Genomic DNA, 10328 nt, shown 5'->3' on the forward strand with positions numbered 1-10328 from the left:
AATTGATAGACCTTACGGATTTACGAGTAGAAGTTTTCTTGCTAATATAGAGATGATGATCTTCCTCTGATATCTCCAATCCGGTCATGCGAGAGATATAATATATTTGGAAAAATTACTTAAATAAGAGATTGAATTACGAGATTCTTCTAATGAACTAAGAGAATTTTATTTATAAATTAAACGGATAACAACAAACAAGGCTTCTTGCATAAATTTTCGTGGTCTCTATGGCCAGTTTTTAGCAATAAGAACAAGTAATTTTGGCTTTTCCACTATTATAATGTAAGAACTTGTCCGCTCTTCGCACAGTTATAAAAGATATACACACAATTTTATTAAATATTATTTCTTCTATTTCATATTAAATGAATTTTTAGACATTTTTTCATTGTTTAAAGCGATAAGGGCCTGAAAAATATCCCAACTTTTGGTCGAATTTGCTGTTGCGATACCAAATTTTTCATAAGGACCTATTACCTCCCTAGACTATTTAATACCATATTTTTAAACATATATATTTGCCCACGTGGACAATAAAAATAATGCAAAATTATAAATAGTAACGTGTCCACGTGGGCACATATATACCTTTAAAATACACTATTAAATAGTTCAGGGGATAAAAAATATGATATTAAATAGTCTAGGGAGGTAATAGGTCCTCATGAAGTTTAGTATCGCAACAGCAAATCCGATCAAAGTTGAAGTATTTTTCAAACCCTTATCCCTTGTTTAAACTAATCAAATTGTTCAAAGTTTAAGATAAATATTTGAATTTTTTCCCTTATTAGTCCTTCCCTTTAAGGTTGTACATTTTTCCAAACTCTTTTGAATAATGACTATTTTACTTTTAAAAATAACTTGGGAATAACCAAAAGAGAAATAGTGAAAAATATAATTTAATTTATGTCCTTCAATATTTTTCTTAATATAAAAGGAAGATGTATTTTTAATATCATTGCTATGACCTTTATTGTTAAAAAATAAAAAAATAAATTTATGAATTCTTTGTATAATCTTCTGAGTTCTTGTTGACATTCACTTTCACAAGACTATTTATAGACTACAATATGAAATATCAAATAATGTATTGTGACTATTAATTATTTTAGGGGTTATAATAATAAAAAGTTATTAGAGTAATGAAAATAAAGACCATTAATTTTTACATTAAAAGATATTTCTATAAAAACAACTAATATACTCACATATTTCATGTTATAATCAATATTTGCTAGATATATGATATAGAATTATGAGAATTTATGATATAAGACGTGTATTTTGGAGTTTTTAATATAACACATGAATTAAAAAAAATGCAAAGAATCACAAAAATGTGATATGATTTAGAATTATGAGAATTAAAGATCTAAGATATGTATTTTGGAGTTTTTAATAAAGGACATATTTTTTAAAAAAAAAAAAAAGACACAAAAATGAGAAAAAAAGATTAAATGAGTTTTTTTATCATAAAAATGTTACACATCACTTTGTTTATATCTATCTTTAATATATATTAGATAAAGACATAGATTTATGTTTGTGAATATTTTAATTAAATATTTTGGTGAATATTTTGAATCGAATAAAGAGGAGAAGACAAAAAACAGTTCTTTTTGGAAAAAAAGCCGGATGACAATAGAGGTAAATGAAAGGTTATTAGGAAGACATTAATAGTGGAGTAATAGTCGCGAGAGAGAAAGTGTAGTGTAGCTATTTTTCTAAATTAAATTAGAAAAATATTTAAAAATTGACAAAAAAGGTAAAATAAAGATCCTTGCCAAGGAAACATGCCACATCATTTTGTTCACATCCAGCTTTATATAGATATATTGATTTAAGTTATTTCTTTCAAGATTAAAAGTCAAAATTTAACAAAAATAAGTGTTTTAACAGAATTTTATTGCAAAATCAAGAAATTCTTTCACGATGGAAGTCAATAAGCAATTGTGGGCAAAGGCAACATGGTTTTTTACCTTATGAATTCAAATATAATCGATCCCAATGTGGATATCAGACACCAAATAACCAAAAGCTTCAATTTTACGGTTGGATGAAATGAAACCTCATAATCTTTAGATGATATTTTTCTGGAAAAAATTCTTTACCAACTTTACTCTGGGATTTATGGTTCACAAAAAATGAAACACAACTGATCGATGATCCATTTTACAGGTGGTACAATTAGTCCAATAAATCATATAGTTTAAGTTTAAGTTTGAGCTGATTGTTGATCCGTCCATCTATTAGCTTAGCTCATTTCAGTTTATTATAATTTGGATTGATATTTAGTTCAAATTGATTCATAAGAAATTTTGCTAAAGTACTATTAAAAAGACATTTTTAATTTGACATATTAATATATTGACATAATAACAAAAGATAGTAATCTTATAAGGTACTAAAAAATAAAAGATAAAAAATAAAAATTAAAACTTCCTAATAGTTGGATGAGTTTGGTTATGAACCGCTTTAAGCCGGTTTTGATTCAATATATCACCGTTTGAATAACTTTTAAACGGATCAATAATCCGCTCAAATTTAACTCACTCCTAAATCCACCTATTTGTCATATTTAATCTGTTCTCTTAATTCCCAAACACTTGCGGCATCTGAACTCGAGTAAAATCTTATTTGTTATTTGTCGAGATATTTTCCTTCAAATTGAGAAATAAAATGCAAGTAATGAATAAGATAATGTACATGGAATGAGCGTAAAAAGACAATATGTTTCCATTAAAGTCTTTTATGGAGTCGTTTGGCAGGATATATAAGAATGATATTGAATATGTTGTATTAGTAATGCTGATCATATTTATATTAGTTATACTTGTATTAGTTATATAGAGATAATTTTTTATGTATTGTTTGATTTGATGTATTAAAAACAACATGCATGACATATTTCTAAAAAAAAATATTTACTTACAAAAATACTCTTCATAAATATGATGGGAAAAGATGTGAAAAAAGGTTCTGAGGGACAATTATATGGATTTTCATGTATTAGTTATACACCCCTTGCATTAATTACACGGGTTGAAAAAATGTACGTACTAAATTACAAGGTATTAATAATACACAAAAGTGTACTAATAACACACAAAAGTTTACTAATAATATACAAAACTAATGCGTGCATTATTATTTCTAATAAACTATCAAACGACAATCATTGATAATACGTTGAGCATTATGAAGAAAATAAATATGATTAAGGGTGTGTTCGGTATGAAAATATTTTTCAACTTTCTCATATTGGGTTAGTCAAAATACTTTGAAAAATATTTTCTCTAAAAAACAAACTCATTAAAAATGAGAAAAATGATTTCCCTAATGAAAATGGGAAAAAATAAGTTTTATAAGTAACTACAAAGTTCATTGTCTCGACCTCTCCACCCATCTAACGTCCCCAACCTCCATCTCTTGACCATTCCACCCCCTTCAATCCTCAAACCCCCACTCCCCATTACATCCTCATAATGCTTTGCTAGCTTACATTTTTTTTAAATATTCATTTTTTATTTACTTACTAAATACTAAAAATAAATAAAAACAATCACTTATTTTTCAAAAAGATATTTTCTAAAAAAGAAACGTATCAAACCCACCCCAAAATGTAATGACAAAGAGGATGAAGTTAACTGTGAAAAAGATGATACCTGGTGACTCCTTAAACAAAATTTAAACTCCTAGATCACACACATTTAATTTGATTATTCCACATTACCCTTGAGTCACTATTTTATTATCAAATTGAATATGGATAGTTAGCCACTCGATACACCAAATTGACTATACAAAATGTATAATTATGTGTGGAAAATAGCAGTTTTAGTTCCTATATTATTGCATAATTTTAGTTTTAGTCTATGTGTAATTTGATTGTGCAAATTTAACCGTTAGTTATTTGAAGTGTGTTGTTTGGTCATTGAAATTAACAAAAGTCAATTATTTAATAAAATGATTATTTGAAAATATATAAAATAAAATAAAGGGTTGGTGATTCTAAATGCTTGAAGAACTATGTATATAAAATTAAAATTATATTTTATATATTTTAAAAAATATATAATTATAATGATTATTTTAAATATATAAATTGATCTCATTTGCTTCTCAGTTTGCTTTTTTTTATTCATTAGCGACTCGTTCTTCCTCTCTTTTTAAATAGTTACTAATAAGATCAAATACAATTACATTTGAAAGGGTTTAGTAGGTAGATAGGCTTCGTAAGGCTATTACTGGTGTCCTAACAACTTTCAGTTTTAAAAAATTTAACATTTATTTTTTATTAAATTCAAAATAAAAATTATCCACATAATTCTTCAAGCATTTATTTTATATATTTTAAAATAATCATTTGGCTAAATAGTTAATTTTTGCTAACTACAAGGACCAAAATCATACACTTCAAATAATTAAAAATTAAATGTGCCTAGTCAAATAACACATAGATTAAAACTGAAAGTATACAACAATATCGAGATTAAAATTGTCATTTCCCTTTATGTCTGCCTGAATAATTGACCGTTAAAGAAGCACAAGATAGTTCAAATAAATCATGCAGAAATAATAATCTAAGTTTTAAGACAATATCCCTACGTCAAATAAAATTAACGAAAAGGAATAACAAAAATACTTAAATTACGGGAATAAAATATCATAAGTTAATAGATTGATCTAAATATATTTTTATTGTCAATAGTTTGGTCCAAAATGTATTTATTATTAGCCTTTAATATATAGATATATAGTCCTAGACTGCTCTGGTTTGATTGTAAATATTTTTTGTCATTAATAAAAGTGATACTGTTAACGAAAAAATAAATAAATAAATTATTTCCTACTTATTTATTAGTAAAAATGATTTCAAAAGAAAACAAATAAGATTTGAGTTTTATAATTGTAATATTTTTATCAGGAATAAAATATGTTCAAAAGGAAAAAAAATGTTTATATTTTATTAGGAAAATAGCATTTTTTTTATCCATTAATTAATCATAAGGGCATTTTTAAACCCAAACTTTTAACAACAAAGATACTTTTGGATCAAACTATTAAGAGCCTGTTTGCATTCGGCTAAAAACTGCTTATTTTCAGAAGCACTTTTTTAAAAGGGAAAAAGGACAAATATACCCCCGAATTTATCGAAAATGGTATTTAAATACCCTTCGTTATACTTTTAGGACTCTCATGTCCTTGCCGTCCAAAATTTGAAACGTATATACCCTTTCTACTAACGGCGGGACACGTGTCTCAATCTAAAATGCCTATCCGAAATTTATTAAATTTTGACCCATAATTTTGAAGACCCACCCAAAATAATTTTAAAACCACCCAAATAAGATAATACCTGCCCCAAATTATAACCCAAAACACTTCTCCATCTTCTCTAGATTTCTCGGATTTCTCAAAGAACTTCTGGCCAAGTTCTTCATTTTTCAAGATCCAATTAATTAAAAGCTTCAATTTCCTTCCCCACCAAAACAAAACACCTCATTCGCATTCCCAAACTCCATCAGCACCGAGCAACTTTCACTCGTTCTTTTGCCGCCGTCAAAGCATCGTAGGAGGTAGTCCCGCTGCCGTCGACGCCGCCCTGGTAGAGCAACAACAGATGCTCCAGTTGTGGATGAGGTGAAAACAGAATTTGACGTGGTACTCAATGATTTTTTCAAGTAATGCTAAAATTTTGTATCTCGCACTTTTCAACTGATTGGGAGAGGCAGCGATTTAGACGATGAGTGGATACTCGAACTTCGAACTTCACACTACTGAAACTTCCACTTGATACTCAAACCAATGATTGCTTCTGCAAAAACAATAATCGAAAGAAAAACATCACTAAAATGCTAAAATACAATTGAAAATGACATGTCATGAAAAACTAAGAAGAAGAGAGGCATTGAAGGGGCAGTGGTTTACATTGAAGAAGATGAAATTGGAAAATATTTCACTCTTGAAGAAGTGATTAATAGATGAAAAAGGCAATGATTGTTGTTGCCTTTTTCTTTTTATTTTTTTTTATTTTTCATTTGGGTTAGTTGGTGCGTTATAATTTTTCATTTAGGTCAGTCCATGGGTTATAATTTGGGTCGGGTATTTAAATTATCCGAGTCACGGATATTTTAAATTTTGAGTTAAAAATTAAATAATTTTAAGTGGTCATTGAGATGATGTCACGTGTCTCGCCATCTATCATAAGGGTATATACGTTCCAAATTTTGGACGGCAAGGACATGAGAGTCCTAAAAGTATAATGGAGGATATTTAGATACCATTTACGATAGTTCAGGGGTATATTTGTCCTTTTTCCCTTTTTAAAATAGCCTTTCAAAAAAAATGCTTTTGAAAAAAACAATTTGTGTTTTGGTAATTCATTTGAAAAGTGTTTTTCACAAGCAAATTGTGTTTGACAAATATTTGTTTAAAGTGCTTTTGAGAGTCAAATTACGGAAAAAAAAAGGCAAGTATCAATGTGCTTTTAGTATTAAAATTATTTTATAGAGAGAATTATTTTTAATATCGATCACAAAAAAACTAATTTAATTTTTATTTTTATTAAATTAAAATGTACAAATTCAAATTTCCAGTCAATATTATACCTTTTTTGTAGGCCTGGAATCTTTAATTATTTTTTATTCTTTTTTCTAATATTGCAAAAATATTGTTGTTATCTTTTTTTCTAATTATGCAAAACAATACATAATATATGAACGTAAAATGAAATATAAAATTCTTAAATGAAACTTAATCAAACTTATGAGATATGTTAATTAATTAATAAGAGATATATTGGTAAATATATTTATATGGAAGGGATATTTTAGTCTTGATAAAAATAATTTTCTACTTTTACTTCTGCTTTTTTTAAGAAGCAAAAATTTTTAGTTTCTTCCCAATAGCAGAAAAAGTGATTCTGCTTCTATTTAAAAAACACTTTTACTGGTTTGCCAAACATCTATTTTTTCAAAAAAAGAAATGTGTTTTTCATCAAAATAAGTGTTTTTGGACTTCCAACAGCGATGCCAAACAGGCTCTAACTCAAAGTATTTGTGTTCAATTTCACAAAATTTATAAATATTTTTTACCATTCTCCGTAAAATCAATAAAGAATTTGGATTTTACACAAACATAATACTTTGTTGGGAGTTCTATTTATAATGGATATTATCACTTAATTTGAAGTCCAATCTCGATACAATTTGCTAAGCCATATCACCATAATGTTTGTAAACCTATGTGGATTTTGAGCTCGAGTTAAGTGGAAGAGTTTTTTATGTGAGTAAAAGTATTGAGTTTAGTGGTCCTTTTAAAATGAACTTGATTTATGTTGGTTTTATATTGTGCAGATATTATTAATTTCTTTATTAAATGTGCAGGTAAAGTTAGGTCCAGAATTAAAACTAAATGTATCAAAAGATGGAGAAAATTACACTTATTGGAGTGAAAAGGTCCACACAATCGTGCATCATCAAAATTTAATCGCGCGGACAAGAAAGAATGGAAGTTAGCAATTGGAAGTCCTGCGTGATAAGCTATGTGGAGTGACTCCAGTCGTGCAAAGCTCGACGAAATAAGTCAAAATTAAGGATATTTTTGAGATTTTGAAGTGAATGACCCCATGCTTTATAAGGGGAACTCGTCCGAGGTTTAGGGTATCACTGGGAAGGCGGCTAAATCACAAGGTGCAAAAAAAAAAGAACGAAGAAATTAGAACATGACTCTAATTCAAAAACAAAAGTTAGGATTAAGAGATGTTTGTAATGTATTCTAGTTTTTTTAAAAAAAAAATTTGTGAACTTGTTTATTTCTATGGAGTAAATTTTAAATAGGGCAAAGGCAATATGATGTAGGGTTGCTACTATTGAATTATGTTTTTATTTGGATGCATAGAACAGTGAATTGCTATTCATATTGTTATTGAAAAATTAGTTATTCATTTACATTTTAATCGAAGAAAAGTGTCTTGATTATTATATTTCCATCTTATGATTCAATAGTTTCATGAAGTAATCGAAAGAGCTTGAGAATTGTTGTTAAGAATTAGAGTTAGAAAGTATCCTTTAAGAGATGTCCTACAGGTAGCCTTGTGGTACATATATGCAATGTTTACTTTGTTTATATTACTAGTCTATTGGAAGTTAAGTTTATTTGAAGAGAGATATTTACTTATTGATAGAAGTATATAGTAACCTACTTCTATATTCGTAAGAGAGTAAAAATATTTATCTGTGAATCTTGAATTATAAAATATCCTTAGATTTGTAGCATTGAAATCGTATTGTCTATGTTCCTAATTCTTAAATTGATAATCAAATTTTGATATTTCTCTCAAGTTTTGTTGCCTAATCTGCACTAAAATAATTTACATTTTTCAACAGAATGATTTTTTACTACACAACTCCTGAAATTCGACTCGCTGAATAATATTAAAAGATATTATATTGAATTTCTACTAAAATTAATTTATATGAATACGATACTTTGCTTTAGTATTTTTGACTAGCAAAACACTTAGAAATATTAAATTTTAGGTGAAAAAGTCCGGAGAATGATTTTCAACTTTCTTGAACAAGAAATTTTTTACATCAAATATTTATGTTGATTTACTTTTTGCATAATTATCTTCTTATATATTTACTCAAAGAACATAAATCTTTGAGTGCATAAATCGTCTCCAAACTAATTGATACGAAGAGCCTGATTTTTCAATCTCCATGATTTCCATCATCTTTAAATTCTAATTGTACCTAACATTGTTACAACTTTACAGCTTAGCTGGTACAAACTTTATTTTTTTTAAAAATATTTAATATATCATCTCAAACTTTTGAAAGAAAAAGAAGAGGGACATGGAGATTGCAAAGTGTCAAAATCTAATAGTATCGTCATATATTATGTGATAGTAACTAATAAGTAGTGATAGATCTAGAATTTTATAGAGTTTAACATTGAATTTATTAACATTTTAAAAATTATGAGTTAAAGCATATTAATTATTATAATAAAATTATATATGAATTTATACATTATATATTTAAAATATTAAATTCAAAAAAATTTGATGCTATAATGTGCATCCGCCGTAGGAAAGTTTTTAGAAAAAGAGATAAGGTGGGCAAAACAAATTAAAATGTATAATAAATAAAGAATTTTGTTGTAATTATTTAATAATTAATGTTGTATCATATTTAGTGATAAATTGACAATAATATAATATGATATTTATCACCAATACTTTATATAAATTTCTTTAAAGACTTTAAGATTACTCTAAATACAATATTCTAATTCAATTTTAGCTAAATATTTTTACCGCAATAAATATTATTATTAAAAATGTAGAATCTTTTCATTTCTATATTTAGCTGTGAAATGGAAAAAGATTGGTTTAGATAAGTTTTTGCCTTGGATAACTATCAACGTGACAGCTAGTTAGATCCGTCTTTTTATGCACTAAACAACATAAAAAATGTTTTACATAATCAAATTATCTAGAAACTAATTACATGAAATTGTTTATTGTAAGTCCGATTGGTAATTTCAAAAATTATAAATTACGAAAAAATTAAATAATATTGATAGTTGCTAGAAAAATAAAATTAACAAGCTAGTTCATCTCAAACTAGGCACATAAAATTGTTTCAATAATGAATTTGATGGTATGCCAATCATTTACAAGTTGATTAACTTGTAAATTGCTTCATAAAGAGCTCTACAACAATGTTATATTCTCCTTACAAATAAAGCTAAATCAATGTTAAATATGTTTGTTTTTATGAAAATTCAAAAATATCTTCGATTTTCGGAATAAAAGCTTTTACACCCTTTTTTCTTTGATTTTTTTTTTTCTTAAATCAAAGTTCAATCATACACCTATTACATGAGTAAGTAGGTACATATCAATAATACCATTATTATTATATATAGATATTTTAACTTTACTTTATGTGATGAGACATAAGAAGGATTCTTTTATTGGGTTATGCGGAAACTAGGATAATATTCCTTGCAAAATGTCCCATTCTTTTTATCTTTTTTGACACTTTATATATACTCTTATCTGTTTTAATTTATTCATCCAATTCAATTGTATACATGAAATTTAATAATGTAATAATATTTTGAATTTTGTAATTTTACACTATATATATAGTGTACAAAAGTAGACTTTCATTGTGCATCTTTAAGGAATTGTAAAAATTACGAAAGAATTTATTTTTATAAAAACAAAAAATAAAAATAAGATAAATAAATTAAACTATTTTCTCCTTTTCTTTGTTACATTTTCAGTAGAGTTGTCAAAAAGGGCTGTC

The sequence above is a fragment of the Solanum tuberosum genome, unplaced genomic scaffold (genome assembly GCF_000226075.1).
Source record: "Solanum tuberosum cultivar DM 1-3 516 R44 unplaced genomic scaffold, SolTub_3.0 scf00101, whole genome shotgun sequence".
Classification (NCBI taxonomy): Eukaryota; Viridiplantae; Streptophyta; class Magnoliopsida; order Solanales; family Solanaceae; genus Solanum; species Solanum tuberosum.